This window comes from Strix aluco, chromosome Z, assembly GCF_031877795.1.
Source record: "Strix aluco isolate bStrAlu1 chromosome Z, bStrAlu1.hap1, whole genome shotgun sequence".
Taxonomy (NCBI): Eukaryota; Metazoa; Chordata; class Aves; order Strigiformes; family Strigidae; genus Strix; species Strix aluco.
In genome coordinates this window covers 52881466-52901826 of record NC_133971.1, presented here as the reverse complement: position 1 = coordinate 52901826, position 20361 = coordinate 52881466, and positions in this window count along the sequence as shown.

Genomic DNA, 20361 nt, shown 5'->3' with positions numbered 1-20361 from the left:
ACAACTAGCTGGGGAGCTCCCTCTGTTCCTGGCTCCTGTGTGCAAACTGCAGTATTGCTAAGTAAGAGGGTTGACTTATATCTTATAGCCGATACTTTTTGAAACAGGTTAATATGCTTTGTTGTTTTAATATTGGTTTGTTTTTTATTAAATAGAGTGTGGATGGTTTAACTAGATTAGTTTAATTTGCCCAAAATCATTGATTGTCCAATGTCTTCCAGAGGCCAGATATCAGGCAAACCATCTAGGAGCCTGATGGGCTCGACTTACCTCACCCACATACTATTACAAGGAGTGTCTGCAGAGCATGGGAAAACTGTGCAAGGTCTTTTGTTGGTTCTGCTGACTTTTAATGCAGTTTATCAATTTAAAAAAAAAAAAAAATTAAAAAGGAGCAGGTAGCATGCAATTAACCAATGCTATGGGGACAGATAATGTGGAGAGTATCTGAAGTCAAAACACCTGGGAGGGAAGGGAGGGGTTTAAATATTGCACATAGCAGCATGTATTAGCACGACTTTCACAGAAATTAAAAGCTTTCGGTAGCCTGTTTTTTCTCCTCAGCAAAACAGGCTGCAAATGGAATTTCAAAGTCCCTTCAATGTACTTTGTTAATCTTCATTGCATTGCAGGCATTAAGGGCATGACTGTTTGGTTAATTACTCATAATAATCTATTTGCTTTTAAAACAGCTCAGAAATATACATTTCTTCACTGCCCATGAAGCATATAGGTCTGCTTTGGCATAGTTTCAACATTTAATAAAATCTCTAGTGACAAAATCCAGGTATTGTATGAGAAGTTCCTTTAAGGACACCAGCATCCTGAGATGATGGGTGTAACTGTTCATACTTTAAAACCAAGATCAAAATATTCTTCCAGTAAAGATAATCTCTCTAACTGAAGCTTGTATAAACTTTGAATGTTTGGGGGTTTGTTTTTTATTTGGGTTTTTTTTGTTTAGTTCATACTTGTTAGTTCAAATCTAAACAACAGCAACCTTTCTCCCACTGAAATTAGAAATTTCTTCTGGTAATGTATGCCAAAAGCATACACTGGTGTTGTCCTTTTAATTGGTTTCACTCTTCTGATTCTAGTCTTCATCACAAGTATCAAAAAAGTTGAAGAAGTGCGGGAAACTGTGTACTCTGTGAAGCATGAAGTGAGTGTGAAAAGCAAACTTACTTGACTTTACTGTACAGTGTTTTTCAGTTACCGAAAAGTCACCTAGGAGCTTCTAATAATGTACAGCACTATTAAGTTTTTTTATGCAAGGCTGACTCACCATAATTGAGAAATATGTTTATATTGTTATTATAATGTTTCTATTTTTGTGTTACATAACTGGGAAGAAAAGAATAACTTTATCCATAAGGGGTAAAATGAACTCAGTTCTGCTTGCATAAATACACTTATCAGGAAGATTTGATACCCTGGTTTACAGACATTGACATTTACAGTTTAGATTGTTTTAAAAAAAATATTTGACGGGTGTCTTGGACACAGTGACCTGTGCTCTTAATTTTAATCTGTGTAGTTTTTAGGTTCACAGGGAGTTTAAAGAGGCTTAGCTTTGTTTTACTGCAGATGTTATGAAAAATACAAGTTTAGAGAAAACTATGGCAAAATCTGTTGGTTTTCTTGCAGACTTAAGATCTTGGATACAGTTTGTTAGTCAGTGCTGAAGCTAGCATACTTCTGAGTTTCTGTAAAAATTATAGTAATGAAGAGTATCACATAAGGGTATCATGTATGAAAGCTGCAATATAAAATATTTTCCATTTTGATACAGCTAGATTTAAAAGCAACCTCTAAAAACACTCTAATCCTTCTTCCCCACTAGGAAACTGGACAACTGCTCCGTAATGATCAGTAAAAACTACTTGTACTTAAGGTATGGGGAGGAAAATAAAAAGAATCAGGTAAAAGGAAACAAAAGTCCATGTTCTGTTCCAAAAATGTATGTATCTCTTTAAGCTAAACAAATGATCTGAGCATTTGATAATAACACATCTAAGTAAGATTTTTTTTCCATGTTCATGATAAAACAATCAGCATCAGAACAGACTATTTCATGTGTTGAATGGCTTTTTGTAATGTGAATGCTCAGAAATCCATAAGATCCTAAAAGGAAACTTTTTTACTTTGAGAATGTTCAAACACTGGAACAGGTTACCCAGAGAGATTGTGGCATCTCCATTCTTGGAGATATTAAAAACTCAGCTGGATACAGCCCTAGACAACCTGCTGTAGCTGTATCCACTTTGAGCAGGGAAGTTGGACTAGATGATCTCCAGAGGTCTCTGCCAGCCTCAGCCTCTATGTGATTCTGTAATAATTAGGAAAAAATTGTATTGTCTAGTGATTGTAACATCAAGGGTGGTACTGACTTTGAGAGGAAAATGAGAAATTTTGTTAAGGCTTGTCTGGTTTCATCTTCTCATGTACCTTAATGGATGAAAAACAGACACAATGCTTCTTTGGGAAGTTTTAAGCAATATATTAAACTGTTCAGTTTCAGCACTTAAAGTACTTACCACCTGAAATAAACAGTACTACATTCAAATTACATTCATTAATTTCTGTCCTCTGTTCACTGGAAACACTCTTTAACTCTTTATCAGGTTATAGAATTAACCAAAACCAAGTGAAGACGTATTTTCTGTCATCTCCCCCTCCACAAAAGGGCTAAACATCTATCCCAAGCTTAGGTATCATGCTATCAGAGCAATGAGGCACCATTTTGTGTAACAACTGCAGATGAAGGACCAATATAAATAATATCAGATTCATCACTTTTTCAAGTTCATTAGCAATAAGGTCAGATGGTGTCAGAGAGTGGTAGTGGTTTTTGCAAGCTGCTGCCTTTCTCCTGTTTTCAGCTGGCTCTTTAGACAATAGGTCTATAGATCAAACTTTTGATGACTGGAATAAAAACTTTTCATGTATTCAGCAGTCTTCACAGCAAAAGACTGGGTTGAGTTTCAGCTGGTGCTATATAAATGTATCTTGTATATGGTTGCATTAAGCTTTCTAGAAAATGCATTGGTTTGTAAAACGCACTGTAGAAATCCCACATGTTGCATCTCACAGAGACAGCTCTCTTGTTGACTGAGTAGGTACCAAATCATCACACTATTTATTGTATAACCAGACAGACCAAGACTTGTCCCTACAAACCGTCATTTAAAATTTCATAAAAATAGTTTGTAGGCTATTTGCTAAACAAATTACTTGGAAACATATGACATCATAAACAACAGGGAAATGGTTCAGAGCACCAGAAATAATTTTTGTCTTCAGATGCACCAATTCAAGTCTGAGCTCTTCAAGATGTGGGCTTCCTTTAACCACAGCTTATTTCTTTATTGCTTAGCCTAATGGGGCACTGATGTTGATAGGAGGTCTGGAAGCATAATCATAACCTAAAACAAATTGTATACAGTACTAAATAGGCCCTTTATGTTTATATGAGCCAAGTAAAGAGCACAGGAAGGGAGTAAGATGACTCAGATTTGTCTTAGTGCATTTTGCATTTTACCAGGAAATTAATTGTGACACTACAAAGTCTCAGAGTATTTGCTTGTAAACTGTTCTTATTGATGTTCTGTATCCCAACTTATCCTCAATAATTTTAGCTTCATGGTATCTAAATGCCTAATCCCATATTGGCAATATGGGATTGGCAAGAAAAGTGCAGCAAATGATCAGGTATTCTCAGCAGTTTGAAAAGAGTTCACAGGTGCTACAAAATTAATTTTTGAAATCATAAAGCAGAAGGCAGTGAAAACAAAGAAAAGTCCCATCTGATTTTGGATATTCAAAAGAGAACTGCTTCCACCTATGTGTTAAAGAGTGTCTGCTTCAGGTCAGTCAACTTTCATGTTGTTGTTGCTGTTAATTTGTATTATGAGAGTACTCCGCAGCCCTGGTCAATCAGAGGGCTCTTCTGGACTGGCTGCTCTACAAACATAGAGTAAAAAGCTTGTCTTCCACAGGAGTTTACAGCTGTAATATAAGAAAGAAAGAAAAAAATCAAGAAACTAATTCAGAAACATAGGGAGAAACAGTAAAGTAACACGGGTCTGCAGCACAGTCAATGTTCATGTTGCAGGAGATGCTGAACTGTTGAAGAGGCATCAAGTACAGGAAACTTTATGGTGACAGTGGACATTTGGGACAGGGAGGACAGCGTAAAGCAGGCATTAGCTTCCTAGTGAGCTGTCTGCGTTATTTTCATCTGAATGGCAAACCTTGGAGGCTGTTGACATAAATTTGGTAGTTACTGGTGTGAATACTGGATGATCAAAGACACACTTCTCTTTACCTGGTGAGATTATTTTGTGCTAACTGTAGTCTGAATTTCTCTTCACTCAATTTTTTTATTTTTCATCATTCTATATAAGTTTTACATACTAACCAATAGCATAAATAATTTGCATCTCATCAGCTGCAAAATCACAATCCTCCCTCCAACTTATTTTTGTGTGTATGCTGTTATGACTTGGTGTAGTCATCTGTATTGCTCAGATATTCACTTTAAATTATGCTTTTCTTAACTTGTAGATTTTGGTGTTCCTTAATGCCAGGGACATTTGCTCTGAAAACCTTCTATCTTCATTTGTAAGCTTCTCTCTTGGTAATGTTAATCTCATGTAAAGATAGCTTGGTGCTCATTCTTACATCCCCTGATGCTTGGAACACACCTATCTGGAGGGATTTTGTGCTGACAGGGCACTGTGCTCAAGCACCTCAATCTGGTGTCACAAGAGGGCTGAATCTGGCCTCAGTAGCTTTAAAGTGAAGACACTGCCATGGTAATGTGCTTAGCTTCTCTCTTATGCTCTCTCTTTGGAGACTTACTTAAAAGATCTGAGACATTATTTAGAAAGGCTGATATGGCAATATGACAGTATTTAATACAATACTAGATACTGCAGGCTACAAAAATTTCTGCAGACCTAAAGTGTAACCCTAAAAAGTTTAACCTAGTTCTGAGGACCTTGCAGGGTAATTTGCACTAGAAGAGAAAATCAGTGATGTAATCCATGGTCTCCTCTGCATGGCCTTGCATTTTTTATAGATAATATACACAAGCCAAACTTCTGCAGAAGGTGGTAGGAAGACATATAGGGCATTTTGCTTACTTGGCAATCCTTGGTCTGCCATGGCAGCATATTCTTTGTCTAAGAAGTTTTGCCTACGTTCTCCTTGACATCCTTCAGCCTCAAAACTCACAGCATGGCAAAGCAATGTCCTAATCCCTGCACTTGAAGACATCGGTTAGACTCAGTTGTGCAGCTCAGTACTTTGTCTCAGGGTCTCCATTGTTCCCAGTCTTTTCTGTGCTCTAAATTTTGTTAGATAGACATGGTCCTTCAGCCAGGGCTACCCAACCAATACATGACTTCCGATCAGAGGATGCAGAACCAAGTGGTTATATCTAGAGTAACACATAGAAATGGCAAGAACTTGACTTTCCAAAGTGCTTGAGATAAAGGAAATTTGAGGGTAGGAAGAAAGCCTGAAATATGTACTCTCTGTGAACTTTCATGCACCAAAAGATGCACAGGAATGAGTCAGCTCCTGTAGGGTGGTAAATGCAGAAGCTAAAAATTGTAAAGAAAATAAGAGCTGGGGAGGAAACATATCCATTTTTACATTCCTAGAAGCAACAAGATATGGCTTTCACTGAAAAGAACACATACAAAAGCACTCGGAGTTGATAAATAAATAATAATAAAAACTTATCAGACATTAAGTAAAAGTAAGGGGTTCTGCTGGATTTGGCTGGAATAGAGTTAATTTTCTTCATAGTATCTGACATGAGGCTATGTTTTGGATTTGTCCTGAAAACTGTCGATAAAACAAGGATCTTCTAGTTATTGCTGAGCAGTGCTTACACAGAGCCAAGGCCTTTTCCTGAGTAGGCTGGGGGTGCACAGAAGTTGGGAGGGGACACAGCTGGGACAGCTGACACCAACTGACCAAAGGGATATTCCATACCATATGATGTCATGCTCAGTATATAAAGCTGGGGAAAGAAGAAGGAAGGGGGGGACATTTGGAGTGATGGCATTTGTCTTCCCAAGTAACCATTACAAGTGATGGAGCCCTGTTTCCTGGAGATGGCTGAACACCTGACTGCTGCTGGGAAGTGTTGAATGAATTCCTTGCTTTGGTTTGCTTGCGTGTGTGGCTTTTGCTTTGCCTATTAAACACTGTTTATCTTAACCCATGAGTTTTCTCACTTTTACTCTTCTGATTCTCTCCCTCATCCTACTGCGGGGGGATTGGGTGAGTGACTATGTGGTGTTTAGTCCCTGGCTGGCGTTAAACAAAGACAGGGGTAAAATTTGCATCTTATTCTAAAGAGGCAGGTATGCCCAAGTGAAATCAGTGCTTGAGTTGCTCCAAAAGCAAAACCTATGGTAAATAACCTGAACCTTCTGCTGTCTGCTAGAAGAAAGAACAGGAGTAAACCTAAAATTGACCAAAACCAGTGAAATGACAACTGATTTAGTACAGTACATGGCCACTTACTGATGTCACAAGAGATCTAGCACCTAGGAGGGAAGATTACCACACGCCTAATGACAACAAAGCAGCTTAGATACCGGTGGGATTTAAACTGACAGTATCTCTTTCAAATCTCCCAGATGTGGCAGAAAAACAACTCAAAGGAAATTACCCCCAAAATAAGCCATACAGATATGGCTTTCCCAACAATATATCAAAATATGTCTCTAGAAGCTACTGACTCTCCCTGAGATACTAAAGATGTGAGGGTAAGCATAGAAGTCAGTATGTCACAGCATGGTAGCAAGGTTTCAGGTGAAATCTCACAGATTCACAGGTTGTTTTAGGCTGGAAAGGACTTCTTGAGATCATATAGTCTGAACCCCTTGCTCAAGCAGGGTCACCTAGAGCAGGTTGGCCCTGACCATGTCCAGCAGGGTTTTAAATATCTCTGTGAACTGAGACTCTACAATATCTCTGGGGAACCTGTGCTAGTGTTTGACCACCTTCCCAGTAAAAAAGTGGGGTTTGTATGTCCAGATGGAACATCATATGTTTTAATTTTTGCCCATTGTGTCTTGTCCTGTCAGTGGGCACTACTGAGAAGAGTCTGACTCCCTGTAAACATCTAAAACACACAAAGCTGGGGAGAATTCAAGATCAAACAATCCAAGAAAAAAAATGGCATTTCTTAACATTTATCACTCTGAAAGGATAGAACTGTCACTAAGAACTGCATCCAAGATACTTAGTCTGCAAGTAAATATCATCAAATCAGATTAACTAAATTATTAAGAAAAATACAACCTTAAGAGCTACCATCACAGAAAAGAGACAAATTTCCTGAACACTAGAGATACCATACAGTAGCCAAATATGAGTCAGGATATTCAAAATATACTATACAGAAATGACACCTGTAGGAAATTGCAAGGACACTTTTTGCTGTAAGTGACACAAATACCTCTTTGTTTTTACTCCTATTCTCATTTCCAGTCAGTATCTCCATAGAAAAAGCAATGATACACAAAGATACCTTACTTAATGCTGTGTATTACCAAACAAAGTGTATTAACTTGCCTGTAGGTGACATGCACTTTTTCTTGGAAGATTATATCCTTCCTCCCTGCACAAGTTCATCTTCTCTTCTCTTCTCTTCTCTTCTCTTCCTCTTCTCTTCTCTTCTCTTCTCTTCTCTCTCTTCTCTTCTCTTCTCTTCTCTTCTCTTCTCATCTCTTCTCTTCTCTTCTCTTATCTTTTCTTTTCTTTCTTTTTCTCTTTTTCTTTCTCTCTTACTCTTCTCTTCTCTTCTCTCTCTCTCTTCCTCTCTCTCCTCACCTCTCCTCTCCTCTCCTCTCCTCTCCTCCTCTCCTCCTCCTCTCCTCTCCTCTCTCTCCTCTCCTCTCCTCTCCTCTCCTCTCCTCTCCTCTCCTCTCCTCTCCTCTCCTCTCCTCTCCTCTCCTCTCCCTCTCCTCTCCTCTCCTCTCCTCTCCTCTCCTCTCCTCTCCTCTCCTCTCCTCTCCTCTCCTCTCCTCTCCTCTCCTCTCCTCTCTTCTCTTCTCTTCTCTTCTCTTCTCTTCTCTTCTCTTCTCTTCTCTTCTCTTCTCTTCTCTTCTCTTCTCTTCTCTTCTCTTCTCTTCTCCTCCCTTTGAACTGTATCTCACCTGTAAGCACAAACTCATCTCCCATCTGTCCACCAACAGCTCGCAGATCCACTTTCTGCTCCCAATGCCTTTTGGTCACAGCTAAATTCTTATCCTGTTTCTCTGATGGCTCCCTGTGGATAACCAGCCGTCACTTTAAATGAACACAGCTAAAAAAAAACAGACTGTCTACTGAAGCTCTCCTCAATGCCTTCTTTCTCACAACTGGAGACATCAGCAATGTTTTATCTGACACTTGAGACTATGGCTATGCAGTTCTCTCTGCCTGCAGCCTCTCTGTAGGGCATCCCATCTGTATTGTGTTTAAAGTTTGCAAACTCTTTCTTACCAACACTGTTAAGAGGCAACCTTCATGTGGCGTGGTGCCACATGGAACTACCTGGACTGGTTATCATTTCTGGTTATGATTTCTGGTTCTATTAGAGCCAGTCTACAATGCAAGCCCTGCATGAGCTGGTGCTTATTCATGGAAACTGGTCCACAGAAGTCTGACATACTGCCATACTGTATAACACACTGTCTAATTATGAGCGTAATCTGATGATCTAGAAAGGTCTGCAAAATCTTATATTTCATCGCTCATGTTCACATGTTTTTAGATATATATTATTGTCGCAATAGTCATTAATACTTTTAGTGGAGCTGTTATCACATGAATAATGCCTTAAAGTCTTAGCATTTACCTAATGACTATCAACTTTATATCAGCTAAGTTATTTTCCATTACCGAAATGTTTATGCAAATGCTAACATGCTTATGCTTTATTTTCTTGTTGACAAATTTCATTAGACAAAGTTTTCTTCATCTGTCCCAGACTACTACAGCTGCCCCCAACAAGTTCATACATTTAGTCTTCTAAGCCTCATCTCTTATGCCATGATTTTTTTTACAAGATGTGTACATGTGTATTGTTTCTCAGAGAGAGTTACAGGGGTAATGCTAGACAGAATTTGTTATAGCAGCTCATTCAGGAGAGGAAAAATCACCAAATCTTCTTTGTATATTAATATCCTAGGAAAACACAATCAAGAAAGGAGAAGGCCTGTTCTGTGGGAGAAAATAGTTTTGTCATGTAACAAAGAAAGCTTAAGTGTCCTGGGGCACCAGGCCAAAATCAAATAAACTAAATCTTTGCTTATGATGCAAAAGCCAGAATATGACACTGTAGATACAAGGTTGATGTTATGGGACTATATTGTGCATGAAATCGTGGAGAAGTTACTTTTACAGCATTGAGAAAAGAATGTCAAAACCATGTTTCTTCTCACTGCCTTCCTTAAGAGAAATAGCTCTTCTAAAACATCAAAAGGAGAGACTCTCAAGGCAGGCTGTTTTGCACAAATAGTTTGATGCGTTTTAAAACAACTCAATAGCTGTAGGCATTTGCCAAGAATTTATAGTTTAAAAATCTAACTTTTTAAAAAATAATTAAATTTAGGGTCCAGAAAACCACAACACCGATATTAAAAAAGCATCCCCAGGAACCCGTAACAAGAGGTAAAAAATGAAACCAAACTTGTCCTAACACAAGATTTTGGGCTTTGCCCTGGAGAGGTGTGAGGACAGTGCTGCCTGAGTACCTCCCTGCAAAAAAACTCTTCATCTTTACCAGGTTTCCTACTTGACCACAGCGAAACACAGTGCCACTGTGAAGTGCAGCAGTACTCTGCAACATGGAGATGGCAGCAGCCTTTAGTCCTCTATGTCTGGGGGTTTTCTGATGGGAGTTTAGTGCACATTGATGACATTTGCTGGCATTTTCTTTTCAGAGAGGCATAGATGGTTTTGTTTCTTGTGTTTGTTGAATTCTTCTCTGCTGATGTGACTGTGTGGTCTATCTCTCCCTCTGACTGACTCACAATCTAGGAGAAAGGAATATGCATCACACAGATATATTTTCACAATTAGACTTTACAGTGAAATACTGACTCATCAGTCGGACAAATGGCAAAAGTTTTCTTAACATATTAAATTATTTTTGAATCAAATTCAGAATATGCTGGAAATCCTGCTGTATTTCTTTGGCCTGGAATTTTACTTGGGTTGGAATTTTTCACTTTGGTTCAAAGCAAATATTTACTTTTTCATAGTTGTACCCTGTATTACTGATCACCAAAAACTCTGAGACCTAAAAAGACTGAATCCCTCCTGATTCCTGGGTTCATCTTATGCACTCACTACATGTATGCATCACTTGTGATAACTCAGTGTTAAGCAGCACTTCCAAACTGCGAGACCAAGATGATGGCCATCAGTCAGGAGCTCCTGCTGGACAGCACAGGTCAGAACAAACTGCACAGAATTACAGGTAGCCTGATGCTGAGCAACTTCCAGCTTTTTCCCAAACTCAAAATTCAAAGGTAATTTGCTCTCCAGGCCACCAGCTGACAATTGCCTACTACCCAGCAAGAAGGTCATCTCGCTACACCAGGAATATGCAACTTCTCCCTGCTCTGCCCCCGCATCTCTCACTCCCTCCTCAGCCTGTTGCTCTTGACCACCCCAAGTTTTCTCCTCTCCCACCTCATAAGCCTGCCTGTAAAGTCCTTGTCCCTCTAACCCTACCTGTGGCAATGGTGTGAAAACAACTCTAGAGGTCCTTCCTCCCTCCATACTTTGCCAGGCTTCCTGATGGTGAAACAGAGATGTGGAGCAGAATGGCATTTCACCCTTCTTTTACAACCAGATAACATGAAGCTATCAGGCCTCTCTGGTCTCTCTTGCGTTTGTGGAATAACATCCATCACTTGTGATATAATGTCCAACTCTTCATGTCCCCATCCTTTCACACCAAAAGGCAAAGAGGCAGGAGAACAGTCAGTTAAAGAGACTTTTCTGTTTGCCGGAAAAGGGAGATCCTGCATCTTCAAAAATGCAGGATCCTCAAAAAACATGCAGCTCTCAAAAATCAGTCTCCTCTGTACCTCAGATTCTTTCTATTTTCAACATCTTGGAGTTTTTGCCTTAGTCAGTGCTGCAGGGTAATAGATTATAGGCCTTGAGTCTAACTTCATGTCATCTTTATGTCCTAACAGAACCTTTATTAGCTGCTCCTACTGTCACAAAACCTCAACTCTCTTACAGTCTTCCCTCTCCTTGAGGGAAATCTCCACAGCACAGCCAATGATAATCATGTAGTTATTAAGACGAGTCTTGTAATGCCCTGAGAGAGCTCTGTGTGCATGTGACATAAGTGTACTCATGTGATGTCCTTGTCTATGTACATATACATATATAGGGACACATGTAAAGACAACTTCTGAATACGATGCTGAGAAAGCAGCAGAGTGGTTCATCTCACCAAAACCACACAGCTTCTGACCACTGGGCTGAGAAAGCATGTATGAATTTTTGAAAGAACCTAACCACTGCAACAGCCTGATGAAACTCACATGGAGCTGCTGTCCAGCCTTTCAGTACAGAAAAAGGTTCAAAATCTGAATTTGCCTTCATTCACTGTGAAAAATGACTCAACAAAACCTACAGCTTTTGAACTAAGGATGTGTGGAGGACAGCACTGTTAGCTCCTTCACCATTGAAAGAGAAGTCTACCCTCTATCTTAGTGGTAGATGCCTCATCCCTGAGAACATTCAAGGTCAGGTTGGACAAGGGTCTGAGAAACCTGATCTAGTGGATAATGTCCCTGCTTATTGCAGGGGAGTTGGACTAGATGACCTGGTCCTTTGCAACCCAAATTCTTCTATGATTCTATGAAAAAACTGTGGGGTTTGCACCCAGCAATAACTGAGTAAAGGTAGACAATTTAGCTTCATATATTTTATTAAAGCCTAAGGCCTGGAGAGGTCTCGATTTTTTGTGCTATGAGGACCTCAAAGCAATGTTTAGGAGTCTGTAAGGCCCTTCCTCTTTTTTTTTTTTTTTTTTTTTTTTACAGCAGGTCATGCTGTAACAACTGCCATTTTCATTTGAGAGAATGACAGTGAGAATTGTCATTTGTCAGCAAGACATGCTATGGAAGCATACCACCAAGACATTTCCTATGGGTTCTAGATTTGAGGGAGTTATAGCAGGTTTTTTTTTTCCCTGAAGATATATATTGACTAGTCTGCGTTTTAAAAAGGAGACGTCATACCCAGGGACAGAAGACTTTCAGGTACAGTTACACTGTTACACTGTTCTTAGCATCTCATCTGTTCTATGCTACTGCCAAATAAAATTAATACATTTATTTTTTCTTCCTTGTAAAATATAGAGGTATTTTTATATTATTCATAGGAGGGTGTCATAAAGTGTTTGTTTAGCAGAACATATGAAAAATTGCGTGAACCTATGAAATTTATGTAAGGTCATACCAACAGCTGAAAAAAGCAGTTATCTGAGTCCAGAAATTGAGCTTAAGAGAATTTTTCTCTTTGCTTCTCACAATGCACTTGTTTCCCAGTGTGATAAGAGAAACACCAGTTCTATTTGATCTCTTCAGAGATCTGACTCTAGTGTGCTCCCAGAGCTGATACTGAGACAGACCAAAACAAAGTAGAGGATGTGTTAGAGAAGATCTAGATGTTTGATAGCCTTGCCTAGGCTCTTCACAGCATTGATATGAGTTTCAGTTGTCAAAAATATAGAAGTCTGAACTCCTTGGATGGAAGATGCCATGCCATTACAAAGCATTATTCAGTTCCTTGCTGTAAGTATCAGGATTTTGCCTCTTAGTGTTTACATACTTAGAACCTTGTAATTCAAGACTTGTAATGTTTCAGAGCATGACATTCAGCATAACAGATATTGAATTCAAATTAATTTGAAATACTTTTAAAGTTTGGTCTGAGAGTTGACTGATCAAGAGATAAACGATTCATTGTTATTATATTCTCCAGAAGCCCATGATGCTGGTGCCATGGCAATCTGTGCTGCACCCCGATGATGATTGGTATTTCCTTTAGCTGTACTTTTTGTTAGTTTGATGAGATGTTGAACTGTATTGAGTTTTGATTATGGCATGAGTTATAAGCATGATTCAAAGAATTAAAACCTTTCACAAGCACAACATGTAATTGGTAAGAGCCTTTTCACTATTTTTAGTTTGACTGTCTCATAGCCTTTTTGCAAAAAGATTATCTTACTCGTTTCTATTTTACAATTTTGTTTTCTGAATTTGTCATGATGACACTATGTCCCAGCTACGCACATGTTATGTTGCATGAACATTTCTTAAGCTATCCTGAAGACATTAATTCCCGCTTCCTTGCACCCTCACAGCTGTTCATCAGCACGGTGATATGGGTCATAGACGACAGAACTCATCCCAGTTCAACACTTCATTTTTCACAGACCTCCCTCAAAATTGATTTCTTAATCAGTTCACTATAAACTCTTGGAAGAAATGTCTTTAGAGGTTTGTGTGGTGGTTTTTTATTGGGTTTGGGGTTTGGGGGTTTTTTCAATATAACTTCAAGGCCTCCTTTGAATCTTTCAGGTAACTTGCTTGTTTCTGCCTGAAGTGAAAATTTTCCCTGCTTCTTCCCACATATTTCCTCAGATTTTCTGCAGAAGAAATTTACTTTCTCTCTTACAATATTAATTGAGCAGACTTGTCCTGCTGTGTTAGCCTCTGTATTTCATTATGTAACCACTTTCACTGTGTTGTGAAATCAGTAATTAAAATATTAATCTTTAATTTTGTGTTTGTAGTTCAGACTAGTTCTTTTAAGATAATGCAAATGAAATGTTCAGGCTTGCACAGAGTAGGAAAAATCATAGACCTGATATGTTGCTTCCTCCTCCTCATTTCTAGAAAGGAAGTGGTTTCTACCTGACTTTCTCTTTTCCAGGCTGCATGATGTGCATTAGAATAGCTTTTCTCTTGTTACTCTCCGTGATATGAAATTGCATTATCTGTTCTTACGTTTTGTATGATTTTGCACTTGAGTTTCCACAGAAACCATATACTGCATAAACATGATGTTGATGGTTGACTTGGAAACTGGGTTATCTCATTTTCTCTTTTCTTGAAATCTGGACCCTTTTTTGTCTGCTTCTCAAGTAACTACATTGATTATGGTCTACTAATCAAGCTAACTTTAAAATCAGCTGTCTAGGAACTATTAACATATGATCAGGAGTACCCATCTACAGGTATGATGTTCAGAAGAAAAAGCGGGAGAACCAAGACTTTACATTTGTTGATCTTATCATCAAACAGGCTTCAAACACCAACTACAGATTTATGCCCAGAACTGCTATTGCTTCTAAACTTACACTAAATATTACCTCAATTTTTCCATTTGAAAAGTAGTTCCCACCATAACCATTACTCTGGAGTAGTCTACAAATACCACTAAGCCCTCAGTGAGAATAATGTAAAGTTCTGTAAGTAAAGATGACCTTTGCTGGCCAGCAAACATGTTCACATAACCATTTTATTCTTTCTTTCACAGACCATGGATTACTGTACATAGTTTTTTACTGTACTGCTATGAATGTCTCTGTTGTTCTGCTTTCAGCAAAAGAAGCCAACAATTAAGCAGACCAAGGACTAGAGCATTAAGTGATAAAATGAACAGTCAGCTCACAGAAATTAAGGTTCACATAAATCCAAGGCTTGAAGAGCATAAGGATGCTCTCAGTATTTCCTGTTGCTGAAATATGGCTATACTATGGTTATATGGTCCTAAAAAAGCACAGCTCTGTCAGTCTAGCATTGTGCCTATCCTAACAAGCATCCCAAAAAGTGACATGGTGGTGTTGTTTCTAGAAGTCTGCTGGAAGTCTGCATGGAGTCACACAGCTTTTCACAGGATTGGTTTTCTGGCTCTTACCTCCAATAACTTTGAGATCTCCACACCAAATCAATGTGAGCAGCAGCATATTCATTGCTGCTTGGCTATAAACAGTCATGTCCAATGTAGTGTGTTTCTTTTCATGAAATAAGAGTTTTCAAAAGTGCTTGTTTCCTTCCTATTTAATTTTAATGCCAGAAGATGCAAAATGGTGAAAGAATCAAAATTCTAAAAAAACTTTTTAAAGTGTCATGTAGTTCTTCAGTAGATTTGGAGATTTAAGCAGAGTATTATTGCAGCTCAAGAATACTTCGTGTTTTAAGAATGTTTTCTCATGATTTAACCAGCATAAAAATTTGCTTGCCTCCCTTTCTTTACTTTATACATATTTTTTCACCTTTTTTCATCAGCAGCCTCTCTGCTTTTTCTTAACATCTTGCAGTTGCTCTCTCCATCCCAGTTGGATGGGCAGTACTACCGTCCTAATGTTATTCCCTTCCCTTCAGGCATGGCGTTTCAATCCACTGGGATACATTATTACCAGTCTGACATACCTCTCTCCGGTGTGTTTCTTAACATTATGAAAAGCATCTGCTCCAAGAGTATGGTGCAGTCTGCTGGCTCTGGGCAGTCTGGGACCTACCTTTATGATTTAATGATGACTCCACTCTTTACTCAGAGCTTCTGAGATGCCAGTTTTGTCCATATCCCCTTCTAAAACTACACACTGTGGTTCACTGAGAAGACAACTAACAGATCAGATTGTAGATAAAGCAGAAAGTCTGGGCAAGTTATAATAGGCTACTTACTGAATGATTTACTTCTCATGAATTTTCATAGTATTGAGGAAATGCTCTAGCAATGGGATACTTCAGTTGTTCCTGTGTCACTGTATGAACAACTGAAATATCACATTAGATTATGATGCAGGGACTGAAATTTTAGCCACCATAACTTGTTACTTCTTGAATCAACTTGTTAGAGAATGCACAAGAAGTGAAAAAGTTGGATTAGCTATAAACAATCCAATCAATGTGACTCAATATATGTCTTAGACTCCCATAGACCTTACCACAGGATGTTCAAGTGCAGTATTCTTACAGGAGGGGAAAGAAATCTGCTGAATTAACATTTTATTTAAATGGACTGAGTGTGGGTTCATTGATAACATAAAATTAATAAAACTTGTTAGAGGGAAATTGAAATAACAGGTCAAATTATAAGACACTTGCAACCATCATGGATGTATGTTATTTACTAAACCAAGTAAATGTGTATGGCAGATCAAGAAGAACTCTAAAGTCAACACATGCACACACAGAAGCAACTGGGTTCAACAGCCAAAGAACGGTTATCAGTTGTGAGACAAGGGATTTCTTTAACACAGGAATCAAGCCCAAATGAGAGGCATAGTCACCAGTGAACTCTTCAGCAATTAGCCACAAAAACTCTGTAAGGCAGACAAAGAGCAGAACAACCATCTAAAGACATGAAAAAAACCCCTAACAAATATTTTTCATTTATTCTGGAAATGAAAGTATGCCAAGGAAGCTGTGGAGTTAACAGACAAAAAAAAGACGTAAAGGAATGCTCTAGTGAAAAAACCCACGGCAGTTAAGTATTGTGCCGTTGTCTAATACAGTTTCATACGCAAAAGCCATTTTTGGCAGAGGAAAAGTTTAAGAAAATAAAATTTCAGCTTTCTCAAAAAAATGCTTTGAATGAGAAACTGAACAGCAACAAACTGTCAGGTCCAGCTGGTATTCACCCAAGAGTTTGAAAGAATCAAGATGTGAAATAGCTGAGATAGCAGCAGCAGTGTGCAATTTCTGATCAAATAAGCCTGCACAGAAGGACTGGCAGGTGTCAAGCATGACACCAGATTCTCAAATGGGGCTACAGGAGTGGACCAAAAATCTAAATACCAGCGAGTCTAATTGCAGTGCCAGGTAAATTTGTAACTATAATAATAAAGAAGAGAATCTATGGATAGCAGAGATAAATGTTATACTCAGGAAGAAACAGCATGACTTTTGTAAGATGGACCATGCCTCACCAGCATAGTATTTACTCTGAAGCAAGCATGTATGTAAGGTGAGTCAGTTCATATAGCACAGATTTACAAAAAGCTTTTAACAAGGTCTCCTGTGAAAGTCTCTTAAAGAAACTAAGTTGTCATGGGAGAGTAAGGTTGATTAACAACCAGCTAAATGTTGAGAAATAAATGCCAGGAATAAACTGTGAGGTTTCACAATAAAAGGACATTTTCAGCAAGATCCTTCAGGAATTCATGTTGGCCCTCTCAAATATGACCTAGAAGAAAGGGTTGAATGACGAGATGACAGCTTTTACAAATGGTATAATAATAATTGACATTTTTCAGAGCAACTTCTGGCATCTAGTCTTATGCTTGACTAAGATTTGCACAGTATGGAGTGGTAGAGTGCTAAAATGGCAGGTGCTATTCAATAGTGATAAACGAAACATAAGGTATATCTGAAGAAATTTCCCTACCTGTGTTTTCTAGGTTAGGTATAATTGTTCAGATCATAGATGTTAGAGCTGTTAGCTCAATATGCAGAAACATTCAAAAAGACAAATAAAATACTGGTACCCATTAAGAAGGCAAGGTTTATGCATAAAAATAATGTCTTTCAATAGGTCACCTGGTGTTGTTTGTTGCAATATTATTGCTACAGTTACATGAGTTGGAAAAGAACAATTGTGTAGATTCACGAACTGCATCATGAATACCAAGTTCAGTTCTGGTTCCCTCATCTGAAAAAAGACAGATGGGAAAAGAGCAGAGAATGGAGTCTCTGTGACAGGAGACTTAACAGCTCTTCCACCAGTAAGAGGCAACTGTGGAGGGTAATTCATAAAATTCCCAAGGGATGGGAAAAGGGGTGTCTAGGAAATGAATATGCACTGTTTCTTATAACAAAAGGGACATGAAACTCTCATGCATCAGATTTAAAACAGACAATGGAAGTGTTTTTTTACAAAACACATAGTCAAGCTGTGGCATAAATTGCCTTAGGAGCCATGGAAACCAAACATAGGAATGAACTCAGACAGGGCTTAGAGCAATTTGTGCAGGATAGGTCCACTGGGGCCTATTGAATGTCACTGACTGAATGAAGCCTCCATCTGAGGAAGTCCTTGAACCACTGACTGTCAGAAACAGGGTAGTAAGCTTAGGCAACATCCACTTTGTACATGATTTGTTTCTAGTACTCTTTTCCAAAGCATTAATTACTTGAGACAGGATAATAGAATCATTGCAGCATTATGGACCTCGATCTTGATCTTCTGTTCTTCTGGGTTTGTTTCAGGCCTATGCTGGGCAAAAGCACTCTCAGAGATTAGGCTTGGTCTTGGGCCCCTTGCTGCCATTCATGAGATGTTGGAGGTTGGTAGTAAGTCTTTCGACAAGACCATAGTCTAGCTCATGATGGATGTAGAGAAATTTTTTTGGGGGGTCTCACTGCTGTTTTTCCACCTCCACAACTTCCCTGGAGCTCTTCCCATTACAGGAATTTGCCCTCCCCAGCTTCTCCAGCTTGGCAGGTACGTGACTCAGCTAAGATAGGACCAGGCCATCCACTCTCTCCAAAAGTCCATGAATCCCAGGATTTTTCCACTGGGAAGCACAAAGCCTGACTGACACTGTGCTCAGAAGGGTGTACAACTCATGGAGCACCTTCCTGAAATGGGGATTTGCCCTGCTACACAAAATGAACTCTTAAAGCAACAACAGGCATGAGGAGACACAAAAGGGTTGGTCCAAGTAAGAAATAAAGCAGCTCTCAGCACAGCCAGACCTCCAAGACCATGGGAGTAAGCTCAAAATTCAGGTATGTCTCTATATGAATTCAGTCCATTCCATAAGTGAATTATATACCATAATTTAAAAGTGTATGATCATAACTCACAAGAGTGTCAGCATCATAGAGCCTTATCTTCACACATAACATCTCTTGACCATTCTGCTGCCCACAGTCCCTACTGTTTGGATTTGTTATACTAAACACTATCTTTCTCCTCAGACATTCACGGACATTTATATATGTCTTTCTTGTACTTTCCAATTCTGGAGGCATTTTCCTCCAATATTAAAGTTTCTTACACTTCCATTTTAATGATGGAATTATTTTGTGTTTGAAGATTAAAATCTCAAATCAAACACACATTTTTAAAATAAGAGAAAAAAACCCCAAGATTTGGAAGAGAAAAATGTGGCTCATTTCTAAAGCAAAGAGAAACATTTATGAAATTTGTGAAATCCCCAAAATTTTTTTCTTTTTTTCTAAGGAATTGAAACAGCTCTCTTCTAACATCCTTTGCACTGGAGGGAAGGAAAGTAATAAACATAATACTTATTTTTAAATATCCCTGGAAATTAACTTCCCTTTTTTAGCCTCTGGCTCTATCTTCACTTCATTTCAATTAAATTAAACATCTAGCCACAGTTTAACTTTTATTTTTAGGACTGAAGAAAACAAATGCTATTAAACCAGCATGATTCAGTAATGCAAGACTACAGGAAAAAGAAAAAGCAAACAGCGTAATGCAATGTCTAAACTCAGATGTCATTTTCAAAGACAAATGAAACTGATAATCTCTCAGCTGCAAAGCTGAGTCTAGTTTCTGTTAAAGAAAAATTTTGACCACAAATGGTCAGAAGTCTAACTGACCTTTAAAAGTAGGTTGAACAAATTTTGGTTGTTCAATCCAAATACAAGAACCCTGAGGGGAAATAACATCCCTCAAGAGTATAGAAAACATCTGCAAAGAGCAAAGAAGTGGTGTGTTCTCTTTCTCCCAAGTGGGGAAGATAACATTTAATGGCTTTAAACTATGCTACAGGTGGCATAGCACAGGCGTTAGAAAACATCATTTGAATAGTAGCACTACAGAAGCTTGTCTTGAACAGTCATTTATTTTCATAACTTGATGTAATCAAGCACCTGCTGACAGGCCCTCTGTCAGAAATAGTGTAGATATAGTTGATTGTGCCTTGAGGAAGGGTTTAAAAGATTATCTCTTGACAGATGTTCTAGCTGTATGTATTTTTATGAATAATGAAGTGGTGCCATTGTTTATATTCCCTTCTTAAGTACTAGGTATGTGCTTCTTTCCCTCATTTAGTAACTGCTAATAGATTTGTAGAAACAGCTCCCTTTGCATGTTGTAATCCCTGACAATTGTAATTCATTTGGAACCTCACCCATTAAGATTTAATTGTTAAAAATAATCTTATTCCTCTATACTTGGCCTTAGTTATGATAAGTATCAGCTCCAGAGAGACCAAGGCAGAGTTCTTGCTGTAAGTAGTACCATCAAAAGAGGGAAGATAACCACACTACTGTCCTCACTTGCCATTGATTTTTCCTCTCCAGACAGCTTCTATCCCAGCTCCTACATTAAAATCTT